Source organism: Phocoena phocoena, chromosome 3 (assembly GCF_963924675.1).
Source record: "Phocoena phocoena chromosome 3, mPhoPho1.1, whole genome shotgun sequence".
Classification (NCBI taxonomy): Eukaryota; Metazoa; Chordata; class Mammalia; order Artiodactyla; family Phocoenidae; genus Phocoena; species Phocoena phocoena.
Genome location: NC_089221.1, coordinates 62,898,355 through 62,913,875, shown reverse-complemented (window position 1 = coordinate 62,913,875; position 15,521 = coordinate 62,898,355). Strand labels below are relative to the sequence as shown.

Sequence of the window (15,521 nt, the reverse complement as noted above, 5' to 3'; positions counted from 1 at the left end):
TGCCCACCTGTCTCTTCTCCCTCCCAGGACAGAAGCTCTAAGAACAGCTTGACTTGATTGAGAAGGATCGCTCTTGCATGAATACGATAGTTCAGCTTGCAAATAGATGATTGAAAAAGAAGAACTGCCTTTAGAAATACTGTAATTATATATGTATATATTTTTAAGTTCTGGATTTGAGATTGGGGGGCCTGTGTTTTCTATGAGGAGCAAGATAGTCCTCTGTGGCTCACCCTCCATGAGAGGTCTTTAAAGTGGAAGCTCTGCTAAGAAGTAGGATAGGGTATTGTTTGCTTTCTGCAGAGCGTCAGGGGACCTGCCCTGTTGCCTGCTAGGAGAATGGAGGACCAAGCAGGGGGAACAGCTGGAATTTGAGTGGGGAAGCAGCTGTATACCCTTATTACACAATAAGTACCTAATGAGCACCTACTATGTACCAAGCTCTGTTCTAGGTGTGGAGGAACTAGGAATGAACAAGACAGGCTCCATCCTGGCTCTCACAGAGCTTATATTCTAGCTGGGGAGTCAGGGGGGTGGGTAGGAAGAAACAAGTAAACCCATAAATAAGTAGATGACGTCCCATAATGATCCGCACTAGGAAGGCAGTAAAACAGTGTGTTGTGATACCGAGAGCTGGCAGATGGGAAGGAGGTACACAATCTGGGGAGCAGAAGGCAGACTCAGCTTTGGAAATGGTGGCAGGGCCTTCCTGTTTAGCCACCACCATGCCGAACAACGGTCCCCAAAATGGGGAGGTGTACACACCTGCAAGGGTGCAGGAAGAAAACTTGAGAACTTGTATTTGTAGTTAATTTTATCTCATCTTTTTTTTTTTTTTTTTTTTTTTTTTTTTGCGGTACGCGGACCTCTCACTGTTGTGGCCTCTCCCGTTGTGGAGCACAGGCTCCAGAAGCGCAGGCTCAGCGGCCATGGCTCACGGGCCCAGCCGCTCCACGGCATGTGGGATCTTCCCGGACCGGGGCACGAACCCGCGTCCCCTGCATCAGCAGGCAGACTCTCAATCACTGCGCCACCAGGGAAGCCCATCTTTTTTAAGTATATATTTTATAAGGTATATAATGTATTAGTAGATTAGTACATATATCCAACTGATAAACAAATATAAATATACATATACTGGAGGTATTGTTTCTACTGATGGAGTGACAATGTCTAGTGTAATAGTTTTAAACCTCTGTTGGGTGTTACAGCAAGGGGTAGTGGCTGATTGACTGGTCCCCTAGTGACCAGGGGAAAATGACCTCCTCTGTTTACAGTTTGGATTTTCCCCTTAGATATAAGTGAAGTTAAATAATTGAACTAGAGAATGGCCATTTTTATTTATTTATTATTTTTCTCTTGCTTTTTTGTTCAGAAAGCTTTTTTCTCAGCTTGAAACCTGCTAAACATTTATATTTTCTTCTAAGTGTTGTGGTTTGATTTTCTTCCGTGTAATTCTTGAACTGTTGTGAAATGATATTTTGTTACATGAGGTCAATATCTAAATCAGAGGAATGGGGTTTTTCTCAGATTTTTGAATCACAGAGCTCCTTGAGACTCTGAAAGCTTTGAGGTTACCAAAAAAAGTACCTAAGCATATGTACAATAATTTAGATAGAATTTATTTTTATGATGTTAGATATTGATTACACATTCTTTTCTATGTACACATAGAAAAATATGACATTCTTTGAAAACCTCTGCCTCTCACTCATTTTTAATGCAAAAATTAATACCTACTTTATGATAAAAAGGAAATAAAAATTTCCAAGCCAAGCAAAACTTGAACTTCAGCTTATCGCCAACTTCCACCATGAAGGCTGTTGAAGTTTGACTTACAGAAGCAGGAGAAAGTTTTGAGTGTTTTGATATGATAACATATGTGTCAGGCTTGCCATCCAATCAGTTTTGAGTTTTTTGTTTTGTTTCGTTTTGGGGGCAAAAAAAAAGAAGCACACTTGGCTTATTGTGGCTTATAAAAGCACACATGAGCAAATGGAGCTATCGTGGCATACTTGGCCAAATGAGGGTAGGCTTGAGTTGAGAAGCGGTTGGATTTATTTTGAATAATTTCCTCTGTTCCCAGATTCACTGAGGTTCTGATCTTTGGCAAAGTGCAAGTCATTGATGTTCATCTATATCACCAATTTTGGACTATAAACCCACACTTGAATCTTAAAATTATCTTTGTCAGAAGTAACGTTTAGGAGTTTGGCACATACTTGCTTCTGCCTGCCGAGGAATTGGAAGAAGTTTTGCCACCCTTAATTCCAGATTGCAGAAGGTCTTTCCTCAGTGTCAGGGGCATGCTGAACTCCTAGTGACCCATCTTGAATAGAACAGGAGCTCTGCATCCTTCAGCAGCAGACATAATGTTGACTGCAGGGCTGTAACTAGAATATTACAACCAAAACTATTGTCCAAGTACGTGAAACCATGAGAGAGTGGCTTTCCTTTTCTATTTGAAAAAAGTAAAATTTCTGCCCAATGTCTCATCAAGCATCTCAAGACTTTCCTCTGGAAATTCAGCAAATTTCTGTTTAGTAAGTGAAGAACTGCTCTCATTCTGCTCCATTTTCCTGATAAAAGATCCTGAAAGCAATGATTCAGCCCCCACTGTCCCGATGAAGTTGATGCTTCTCACAACACTAGGCAAGCGTTCATTCAGTACCAGCGGCAGAGCATTTGGCACCCATGCAGGCCGATGCAGAAAGCAACCAGTCACATTGACGTCAGGAGCTTCTCTTCCAAAGCAGTAAAAACAAATGGACAGCCAAATGTCAGAGATTCTCAGTCAATGCCCAGAGTTCTCGACCTTTTTTTCAGTAAGATATTTACTTGGAAATACCATTTTCAAGATGATAGTAGTTTCTGAACATTTCAAAAAGGTCTCATGAAATAGGAATGCCAGTAATGGCAGTAACAGAGTCGGCTATGCTGAGAGCATCTGTTTCACTAGTTGCGTAGTTATCAATTCCTCTTAGGTCTGCTCCAAAATATTAAATTTTAGAAGAAATAGCCATTCTGGAGTGGGTGACGTTCTTTGCAATCTGAGTTCCTTGACTGCTTCAGTTTTTCATCTGTTCGAAGCCATAGAACATGTTTGTCAATTCTAGGGAACATCGCTTCTCCAAGTTCTTTCTGATTCTGTATGGTTTCTCTGCTTTTCAACTTCATAAGCAGCCTATAGGTTGTTTCAAGACACTTCGAAGGATTTTAAAACTTACTTTATATTTCATTAAATTTATATAACCAAAGCAGAACCGCTAATCATAATGGTAGGAATGTTTTTCCTTTCTAATCAACGGGAAACTCTTCTAGATGTTATAACATCACAGTGGGGACTTCCCTGGTGGCCCAGTGGTTAAAAATCCACCTGCCAATGCAGGGCATACAGGTTCGAGCCCTGGTCCGGGAAGATCCCACATGCCGCGGAGCAACTAAACCAATGCACCACAACTACTGAGCCTGCACTCTAGAGCCCGCGAGCCACAACTACTGAGTTTGTGTGCTACAACTACTGAAGCTCACGTGCCTAGAGCCCATGCTTCACAAAAAGTGAAACCACCACAATGAGAAGCCCACGCACTGCAACAAAGAGTAGCCCCCGCTTGCCACAACTAAAGAAAGCCCGGGTACAGCAACGAAGACCCAACACAGCCAAAAATTAATTAATTAATTAAAAAAAAATGACAGTGGTGACAATCGAATATTACCTGATGATGTGAAATATCTTAAAAACTTAGTATGAAACTATAAAGACTTTCCCCACCTATGGTTTCAGTTTCAAGAGGAATTTTGAAGGGAAGATAAGTCACTTTTCACCCCATTTTCACAAATACCAGGAAACCCAATGAAGTATAATTCTTTCTCTTTTTTGCGGTACGCGGGCCTCTCACTGTTGTGGCCTCTCCCGTTGCGGAGGACAGGCTCCGGACACGCAGGCTCAGCGGCCATGGCTCATGGGCCCAGCCACTCCACGGCATGTGGGATCTTCCCAGACCGGGACACGAACCCTTGTCCCCTGTATCGGCAGGCAGACTCTCAACCACTGTGCCAGTAGGGAAGCCCTGAAGTATAATTCTTAATGAGCCAAAGTTTAAGAACCTCTGAACTAAAATGATGCTTTATTTCAAATATTACCAAGATAGCCCAGACTGATTTTTGAGTAATTATTATTGAATAATAATTTAATTATTAGTATTATTAAATATTTCCTTTTTCACTGATTTTTAGTACCACTTTATGTTCTAAGTTCTTATTAGCGCTATGATCTGTCTTGGTGCCATCTATTTTAGTCCACTGGCTTAGCTGTTCTTGTGTTAGCACCTCACTGTTGTAATCTGTAATCTGTTGTAAACATACCTTTTAGAGTATATTTAAATACCTGGCAGAAATAGCTATTCACCCTCCATTGTATTTCCTTTACGAAATTTTCTTGACAAGTCCCACTTTTTAATTTTTTCTGATGAACTCTGGGATTATTTCATTAAAAGAAAAGCTTCTTAAAAATTAAATGAGATTAACCATGAAAATTAATTTGGGAAGAATGGAGATATTTAGTCTTCTCACCTGGACACTTGAAGTTGCCCTCTGCTTGCTGATGTTCTTTTCGTTGTTGTTGTTTTTTTTTTCTTAATTATTTTTTCTCTACATATTTCATTTTGGATAGATTCTGTCAGTATGCCTTCAAGATTAATTTTTTTCTCAATTCCTCATGTTCTATTAATTCCATCCAGTATATTTTTCTTTTTTAATCTACTTTTAAATGTGATAAAATACACATAACAAATTTTACTATCTTAGCCATTTTAAGTGTACAGTTCAGTAGTGTTAAGTGTATTCACATTGTTGTATAACTAATCTCCAGAAACTTTTATATCTTGCAGAACTAAAACTCTATATTTATTAAACAACAGCTCTCTACTTCCCCCTCCCCCCAGCCCTTGACAACCACCCTTCTACGTTCTGTCCCTATAAATTTGAGTACTGCAGATACCTCATACAAGTGAAATCCTACAGTATTTGTCTTTTTATGACTGGCTTATTTCATTTACCATAGTATCCTCAAGGTTCATTCATGTAGCATGTATCAGAATTTCCTTCCTTTTTTAAGGCTGATTAATATTCCATTTATGTGTATACCACATTTTGTTTATCCATTCATCCATTGTTGGACAGTTGTGTTGTTTCCACCTTTGACTATTGTGAATAATGCTGCTCTGAACATAGGTGTACAAAACTCTCTTTGAGACCCTGCTTTCTATTCTTTGAGTTATATACCTAGAAGTGGAATTGCTGCATTGTATGGTAATTCTATTTCTAATTTTTTGAAGAACTACTGTACTGTTTTGCATAGTGGCTGTACCATTTTATATTCTCACCAACAATGTGTGAGAGTTCCAGTTTCTCTTTATCCTCACCAGCACTGATTCTTTCCTTCCCTTTAAAAAAAAATTGATAGTAGCCATTCTAATGGATGTGAAGTGATACCTCATTGTGGTTTTGATTTGCATTTCCCTTGTATTTAGTGATGTTGAGCATCTTTTCATGTGTTCGCAGGCCATTTGTGTACCTTCTTTGGAGAAATATCTACTTGAGTCCTTCATCCATTTTCTTTTCTTTTCTTTTTTTTTTAACATCTTTATTGGAGTATAATTGCTTTACAATGGTGTGTTAGTTTCTGCTTTATAACAAAGTGAATCAGTTATACATAAACATATGTCCCCATATCTCTTCCTTCTTACGTCTCCCTCCCTCCCACCCTCCCTATCCCACCCCTCTAGGTGGTCACAAAGTACCGAGCTGATCTCCCTGTGCTATGTGGCTGCTTCCCCTAGCTATCTATTTTACGTTTGGTAGTGTATATATGTCCATGCCACTCTCTCACTTTGTCCCAGCTTACCCTTACCCCTCCCCGTATCCTCAAGTCCTTTCTCTAGTAGGTCTGTGTCTTTATTCCCATCTTGCCTCTAGGTTCTTCATGACCTTTTTATTTTTCTTTTTTCTTTTTCTTCTTAGATTCCATATATATGTGTTAGCATACGCCATTTGTCTTTCTCTTTCTGACTTACTTCACTCTGTATGACAGACTCTAGGTCCATCCACCTCACTACAAATAGCTCAATTTTGTTTCTTTTTATGACTGAGTAATATTCCATTGTATATATGTGCCACATCTTCTTTATCCATTCATCCGATGATGGACACGTAGGTTGTTTCCATCTCTGGGCTATTGTAAATAGAGCTGCAATGAACATTTTGGTACATGACTCTTTTTGAATTATGGTTTTCTCAGGGTATATGCCCAGTAGTGGGATTGCTGGGTCATATGGTAGTTCAATTTGTAGTTTTTTAAGGAACCTCCATACTGTTCTCCATAGTGGCTTTACCAATTCACATTCCCACCAGCAGTGCAAGAGGGTTCCCTTTTCTCCACACCCTCTCCAGCATTTATTGTTTGTAGATTTTTTGATGATGGCCATTCTGACTGGTGTGAGATGATACCTCATTGTAGTTTTGATTTGCATTTCTCTAATGATTAATGATGTTGAGCATTCTTTCATGTGTTTGTTGTCAGTCTGTATATCTTCTTTGGAGAGATGTCTATTTAGGTCTTCTGCCCATTTTTGGATTGGGTTGTTTGTTTTTTTGTTATTGAGCTGCATGAGCTGCTTATAAATTTTGGAGATTAATCCTTTGTCAGTTGCTTCATTTTCAAATATTTTCTCCCATTCTGAGGGTTGTCTTTTGGTCTTGTTTATGGTTTCCTTTGCTGTGCAAAAGCTTTGAAGTTTCATTAGGTCCCATTTGTTTATTTTTGTTTTTATTTCCATTTCTCTAGGAGATGGGTCGAAAAGGATCTTGCTGTGATTTATGTCATAGAGTGTTCTGCCTATGTTTTCCTCTAAGAGTTTGATAGTTTCTGGCCTTACATTTAGGTCTTTAATACATTTTGAGCTTATTTTTGTGTGTGGTGTTAGAGAAGAATCAACATTGTGAAAATGACTCTACTACCCAAAGCAATCTACAGATTCAGTGCAATCCCTATCAAACTACCACTGGCATTTTTCACAGAACTAGAACAAAAAATTTCACAATTTATATGGAAACACAAAAGACCCCGAATAGCCAAAGCAATCTTGAGAACAAAAAACGGAGCTGGAGGAATCAGACTCCCTGACTTCAGACTATACTACAAAGCTACAGTAATCAAGACAGTATGGTAGTGGCACAAAAAACAGAACTATAGATCAATGGAACAGGATAGAAAGCCCAGAGATAAACCCATGCACAAATGGTCACCTTATCTTTGATAAAGGAGGCAGGAATGTACAGTGGAGAAAGGACAGCCTCTTCAATCAGTGGTGCTGGGAAAGCTGGACAGCTACATGTAAAAGAATGAGATTAGATCACTCTGTAACACCATACACAAAAATAAGCTCAAAATGGATTAAAGACCTAAATGTAAGGCCAGACACTATCAAACTCTTAGAGGGAAACATAGGCAGAACACTCTATGACATAAACTACAGTTTTATTTTTAGTTCTATTGTTTCTACTTTGTCAGAGCATATAATATATAATGCTGTTCTTCTATCCTTGTCCACAAGTTTGTTTTTGTCAGATCTATAATAATATATTCTGTGCTAACCACTTGTCCATTTCTAAAGTGTTCTCAATTATCTCTCAGTTGGAGGAATTCATTCTTTAATAGACTTCTCAGGATTCTTTGGATTTTTGCCCGTATATTAAAACCATTCCTACAATTTTGATAATAGCAAATCAGTTCAACTGATATAAAATCCTTGTCTCATACTTTCCCTTCCTTGAGTTTCTAGAAAATGTTACACCACTGTATACTTGTTTTGTATGTTGCTGTTGATAAATTTAATGTTACCCTGATCTTCTTTCTTTTTTTTGTACATTTATTTACTTTATTTATTTATTTTTGGCTGCGTTGGGTCTTCATTGCTGCACGCAGGCTTTCTGTAGTTGTGGTGAGCGGGGGCTAATCTTCGTTGCACTGTGTGGGCTTCTCATTGCGGTGGCTTCTTTTGTTGCGGAACACGGGCTCTAGGTGCCTGGGCTTCAGTAGTTGTGGCATGTGGGCTCAGTAGTTGTGGCTCGCAGGCTCTAGAGTGCAGGCTCAGTAGTTGTGGCACACAGGCTTAGTTGCTCCCCGGCATGTGGGATCTTCCCAGACCAGGTTTCTGGAGGTCTGAAAGATTTTTATTATCACTATTATTATTTAAAATCTAAGACTTTTTTACTAGATATGTCTCAAAAGTGACCAAACTGGGTCAGGTTCCCAGATGCACAGTAGGGTACACTCAGGCCTTTTATTTCAGAGTTTATTTTAATTATAGATTTAAATTGACATTCTATTGTGTTTCTTTTTCAGGGACTCCAATTACAGATATTATTAAACCTTGTTTGCATATCTTTTGCTTCTTTCAGTTCCTTTCTGATCATTTTTACTTCTTATTTTCCCCTATTTTGAATTAATTAGCTTTTCTCTTTTCATTTTCATTCGCTATATGCTTTCATATACTTTTAGTTATATATAATGGCCCTTCATTTCTGAGATTTTGTTTTTTCTTTCAGTTTCTTCCCCTAGTTTGGTGTCTGAGTTTTTAAATGTTTAATTCATGGTAACTTTTTTTAATATCAGCATTTGTTGATTTAGTTATATTTAATTCATGTTGAAATATTATGTAAATGTTTTCTTCTGCTTTGTGACTTTTTTTCCATATGGGAGAATATTTTCATTTGTCAAAATTTTGAATTCTCATTTGCTACTTTTAAAAATTTCTATGGTAAATTTGTTTAGATGCTGAGCTCTTTTTGTCGTGTTTATGTATGTTAGCTTTTCCTGGACTCACAATAGCAGGTAATCTGCGGGGGCGGGATTTGGATAGTTTAATTTATTTCTTAGTTCAAGAGCCCCTTCTTATGTTGCTGCAGTGAAGTACAGTTTCTTTAGTAAATGCTGCCACTTTCTTTCTGGTCCACGTTCTTATGATTCTATGATAGATACTATGTCATTATGGGAGGACCATGATCTTTTGCCTCTGCCTCCTTTCCCTTTACCATCCATCTTCCAGAAGACACCTGTTCTTCAACTGCCTCTCTCAGAATTGGCACCTGCCCGGGACTGCCACTCTGGTCCTGCACATTTTCCAAGCCACTTCCTTATGACTCCCCGGTAGCCAGTCATCCAGTCCACCAGGTACCAGATCTTTGGTCACTCAGGGTGGGGCCCTCTTTCTGGGTTTATTTAATCAGGTATCATCTAAGTCCCTTCCCCTCTTGTACCCTGCACCCTTTTTGGCATGATCCCAGCCTGACTCTTCCCTAGGGTGGGCACTGGCACTGACCCTTCAGGTCTTAGATGGTTATTTCCTCATGTCCATCCAGGTTTAAATATGTTCTCTCTCGTGCTTATGTTGTAGGCTTGGGTGTTGGGTGACTTTACTTTCTTTCCTTTTCAGTACATTTTTTAAGGGAAGCGGGTGGAGAGATTCAAATGTAGATGGCCACCATTATTCTATGGAAATCTGGAAATTCACATGTTCTTCAGCTTTTGCTCCAGTGTAAGAAAAACAGCACTAGAAACTGGAGATGGAGCATTATAAAAATGGCTTATGAAATAAAGATGGTATGGAACACCAACCAGTAGCCCTGCATTCAAAGTCTATTTGTGTAGTCACTGCAGTCAAGTAGATATACATATATATATATTTTTTTAAGTTAAAGCAAAATGTTTCCTACTGTATAGCACAGGGAATTATACACAATATTTTGTAATAACCTGAACTGGAATATATATATATGACTGAATCACTGTGCTGTATACCTGAAACTAACATGATATTGTAAATCAACTATACTTCAATTTAAAAATAAGGGAAAAAACTGTTTAAGGAATGATGTTATTTTTTTGATTCCCTACTTTACCCTTGTTGACAAAAGAGCTTCTACACTATGTCCATAGTTATGTAGTGCTCTGAGGGTTGTTTCAGACATTTTCTGCCTGGCTGCATCACATTCTCGAATGTGACACATCTGTCTAGTTTCTTCTGTTTCCTCCCAGGTTGGTCTGGTGTTTGTTGTCTGGAGGGACATAGAGAAGGAAGAAACTGGCAGTGAGAGAGGAAAGGCGTGATGGGCTACCTCTGGAAGATAGCTAAGAGGAGATCACTGCCCACTTTTGGTTTAGTGCGGCTCCTGAGTTCTATAGCTAGAGGTGGACAAAGTGAATCCATCTTTTTCGATTTTCTTTCGGACTGAGTTTTGATTCTTATGTTAGAATCCAAGAATATGTAGTTAATCTCTTCAGCATTGACATTAGTGAAAATCCCCTCAAGGCTTTGGCATCTAGTCTTCTCTTTAGTTTCCAACACTGTTGCCAGTTTTCATCTTTTTGTAATTCTTCACAGATATTATAATGGAAATTGGAAAAAAGGCACATTAGGTTCTGCTGATTTGCCCTGATACTAACCCAGAAGTTCTACCAATTATTTTTCAGTAATGAATAGGAAAAGATTGTAATAAGGGCATGATTCAGTTATTAATAATATTACATATTTCTCAAGCAGCCTACTTTAAACATTTAATGATTCCTTAATAAAAATGTACATGAAAAATTTCTCTCCTCATATAAAACTCTTACATCAGATCAATTTATGTTACGTATTTCCTCACCAAATTTAGTCAAAAGTTTATAATTTCCATGGCTAAACACTTTATTCATGGTAATGTTTGCATGTTAAAATGGCTTTTGCAGGAGCATGGAATTCACACAAACCCAATGTCACCTTCACCGACATAACAAAGAAAATAAGTCCTGTGGGGAATTTCACTAGTGTAATGGTTGAAAATGTGAAGTCTGTGGTTAGATTTGGTTCAAATCCTGCCTCTTCCCTTTATTACTTGTATGATCTTGGGAAAGTTACTTTACAACTCTTGAGTATCAGTTTCCTCATGCGTAGAGTGTAACATTAGTGTTGCCCACCTCATAGGCACTTGTGTGAAGATGTACTGAAAGAATATGTATGAGACACTTAGCACAGTGCCTGGAACATAGTAGCAACTCAGTAGCATGAGGGGGAGATGATAAGGATGATGATGATGATGCTTACAAAAGGTAAACAGGGTGGATGTTACTCTGTGGGTGTTTCTTGAATGTTTTAGTCAGTAACTTTTTTTTTTTCAAAATTTCATCTCAGGAAATATTGCCATGGCTACTTCTGTTTCTAAAAATTTGATACTGCCTTCCAGGGTGTGTCTTTTTTTTATGACAGATGGTCAGCAGCTAGTGGTAAAAGAAGTGCAGAGTATCATAGTACTTCATTTATTTATGGGAAACGTTTTACTGCCCCACCCTTCAACTAGTTGGAAAATGAAAGTCAAAAACTGGAAACTCTATTTATAAATGGACAGTGCTGTGATCTCAGTGTCTGAAACTGTAGACTTTTAGAAAATATTTGTAGCATATTGGAAACTAGTTACTGATCAGTGCATCCTTGCCCCCTTTTTTTAAAAAAAACTAACCCAGAAAACGTGAAATTTGGGTAAATTAAAATTGAATACTGAAATGGCATCAGAGACAATTAACTATGTATCATTTTATGTAAGTCTTTAAGAGAAGAGGATGGAGGAAAATGATTAACTCTTTTGTTAATAGAGGCATTTGAAGTGAATAGAGATATTTGTTAATTCAGCCTTAAAAATAAGCTGAACGGGGACTTCCCTGGTAGCGCAGTGGTTAAGAATCCGCCTGCCAATGCAGGGGACACGGGTTCAAGCCCTTGTCCAGGAAGATCCCACATGCCGTGGAGCAACCAAGCCTGTGCACCACAACTACTGAGCCTGCGCTCTAGTGCCTGTGAGCCACAACTACTGAGGCTGCATGCCGCAACTACTGAAGCCCGTGCGCCTACAGCCCATGCTCTGCAACAAAGAGAAGCCACCACGATGAGAAGCCCGCACACTGCAACCAAGAGTAGCCCCCACTCGCTGCAACTAGAGAAAACCCATGCGCAGCAACGAAGACCCAATGTAGCCAAAAATAAATAATTAAAAAAAAAAAATAAGCTGAACGAATGGAAACATCATACATTTAAAAGGTTACTGAGGCCATGTCTGCATTTGGCCAAGGAGGCAGTTTAGTGTAGTGGTTAGGAGTGGGGAATTCAGGACTTTGCCTGAGTTCCAAACCCAATTCTGTCACCTGCTCAAACAGGTTATCTTGGAAGTCACTCAACTGCTCTATGCCAAGGTGTGTCTACGTCATAATGTTGAGGATTAAGTGAGATAGTACATGCAAAACATTTGAAATGGTGTGTGGTACATAATAAATTCTCTCTAAATTCTAGCTACTATTATTCTAACTAGCTTGGCCAAAACAAACACTCTCCCCCCGCCCCTTATTACTCCAGTTTGGTTGTTATGAACGTGCATGAGACAAGCCCATTTCACTGGCTTAGAGGTAGGTCTCTGCATTAAGTGGTCAATATGAACATCTTACAGTTCTTTTTTGTTGCATAATTCTTACCACCACGGTTCTTACTGCCATGACCATTAATGTATGCCAGGGCGGGTAGTGAACATTGCAGGAAGGAAGGGTCTCTGAACAGTCCCCTAGGTGCCTACGTTAACGAAGCTGATTAGAGGGCTCTGCGTCATTCCTATCAGCCAGGAGCCCAGACTTTTGCCCTAATAAAAACACCCATTACCTTTCCATAATAAAACCAGGGCATTTCGTGAACTTGTGTGATTACTGAAAAATCATTTTCCATGAACATCATCAGTCATTATTTAGATATTGACATTTTGCAAGTGGAATCAACTGTCTAATGAAGAGAATATTGCTCATACAGCTAAACTATACCATATGCTTAATCCAAAAAATAGGGGAAATTCATAGATAACAGATTGCAATGTATCTTTTTTATGTGCAGTTCGTGAGTGGACTGTGTGACTTGGCTGTATTTGGCACTGATACTTTTCTAAAATGAGACCCTCACATGGAAGAGAATATCGTAATACATCTTGGAAATTAAAGTTATAGCTACACCAGTGTATTTCATAAGGGGAACTCTTGCCAGCAAGAGGGATGGATAGGAATATTAATGTTTCATTTTATCTACATATTATTCTTGTATCTGTATCTAGGTTATAGTCTTGTATCCGTGATTATATTCTTTCCATGTTTACAGAGTCAGGATCCGAGTTTTGCAACAAAAGGTGTTGTCTTCAAGCTATTAGCTTATTTAGCACTTAGTATATAGCCCAAGCACTTTATATACGTTTCACCATTTAATTCTCATAACAACACTGTATGTAGGTGTTTTTTATCCACCTTCTGCTAGAGAGAAAAACAAGCCTCAAGTTTCTATAACCTTGTGGAGTTGAGATGCAGACCCTGAAAGGTTATGCTCTTAAAGATAGCGCAGGGCCGCATGTGAGAGAGTGAGGCCTTTGGAATTGGTGGGGAAAACGACCATAAATTGTTGAAGCAGTTGACATTGTCCACTTTCTAGTGCTTCAGTTGTGTAGAAAGGAAACTTTGGAACAGTATGATATACAAAAGAATCATGAAATGCCACAATAATTGTAGCATTACCTGTAAATACATAGATACATATAGAAGATAAAAGCACACTATAATATAGCAATAATCAATCCCGTGAACATTGTATGAGCTTCATGAGGCCACTATTCTACAAGATTGTGATGATCACAAAGTTGATATTGCTGAAAAGTGTTATGAATATAGAAAACACACTTTTTTTCCCTCTAGCTCACTTTGGTACACACACCTTTGAGGAAGAAATTGGATCACCTGCTAAAAGTTCGTGTTCAAGGTACTTATACAGGGACATATAAAGAAAGTGAATGTAGGAAGTTGTCAATAGATTTCTTAAGGTATTTTCTGGCGCACTGACTTCCTTTCAAGAGGGAGTCATTATCGTTGTATGTGGACTCATTACATAAGCACCGGAAAAGCTTAGCACCCATCTTTTGCTCTACAGAAAAAAAAATCAAGAATTTAGAACATACAATCAAATATGGTGACCTTCTATAACAAGGCTTGAAATTAGCAATCCTCATCCCACGCAGTGTGTTAGAATCAGCTGCATTTGTGTGTGTGTATGTTTGTTATTGAAGTACAGTTGCTGTACAGTATTATATAAGTTACAAGTGTATACTATAGTGATTCACGATTTTTAAAGGTTATACTCCATTTATGGTCATTATAAAATATTGGCTATATATTGTTGTACAATATATCCTTATAGCGTATTTTATACATAATAGTTTGTACCTCTTAATCCCCTACCCCTATATTGCCCCTCCCCGCTTCCCTCTCCCCGCTGGTAGCTGCTAATTTGTTCTCTGTATCTGTCAGTCCACTCCTTTTTTGTTATATTCACTAGTTTGTTGTGTTTTTTTTATTTTTTAATTGAAGTATAATTGATTTACAATGTTGTGTTAGTTTCTGGTGTATGTACAGCAAAGTGATTCAGTTATATATCTATCTATAGATAGATAGATAGATTTTCTTTTTTAGATTATTTTCCATTATAGGTTATTACAAGATATTGCATGTAGTTCCCTGTGCTATACAGTAGGACCTTATTATTTATCTATTTTCTATATAGTAGTTTGTATCTGATAATCCGAAACTCCTAATGGATCCTTTCCTACATATTTCCCCTTTGGTAACCATAAATTTGTTTTCTACAAATGTCTGTGAGCCTGTTTCTGTTTTGTATATAGATTCATTGATATAATTTTTTAGATTCCACAAATAAGTGATATGAGATATTTGTCTTTCTCTGTCTTACTTCACTTAGTATGATAATCTCTAGGTCCATCCATGTTGCTGCAAATGGCATTATCTTTTTTATGGCTGAGTAATATTCTATTGTGAAATATATATATATATATATATATATATATGTGCATATATGCCACATTATATAAATATGATATGTATACTACATCTTCTTTACCCATTCATCCATCAGTGGACATTTAGGTTGCTTCCATGTCTTGGCTATTGTAAATAGTGCTGCTATGAACATTGGACTGCTATCTTTTCGAATCAGAGTTTTCATCTTTTCAGTATATATGCCCAAGAGTGGGATTGCTGGATCATATGGCAACTCTGTTTTTAGTTTTGTAAGGAACCTCCTTACTGTTTTCCATAGTGGCTGCACCAATTTACATTCTAACCAACAGTGTAGGAGGGTTCCCTTTTCTCCACACCCTCTCCAGTATTTATTATTTGAGACTTTTTAATGATGGCCATTCTGACCAGTGTGATGTGATGCCTCATTGCCGTTTTGATGTGTATTTCTCTGATAACTAGCAAAGTTGAGCATCTTCAATATGCCTGTCAGCCATTTGTATGTCTTCTGTGGAGAAATGTCTATTTAGGTCTTGTGCCATTTTTTGATTGGGTTGTTTGGTTTTTTGTTATTGAATTATATATTGAGTTTGTATATTTT

The 15,521-nt window shown here is 38.1% G+C and overlaps 1 protein-coding gene across 1 annotated transcript in view; it reads left to right on the top strand.

Moving 5' to 3' along the window:
* Window positions 1-15,521, top strand: part of ARSB (arylsulfatase B) — a 169,635-nt gene that overhangs the window by 78,205 nt on the left and 75,909 nt on the right. The window lies entirely within an intron of this gene.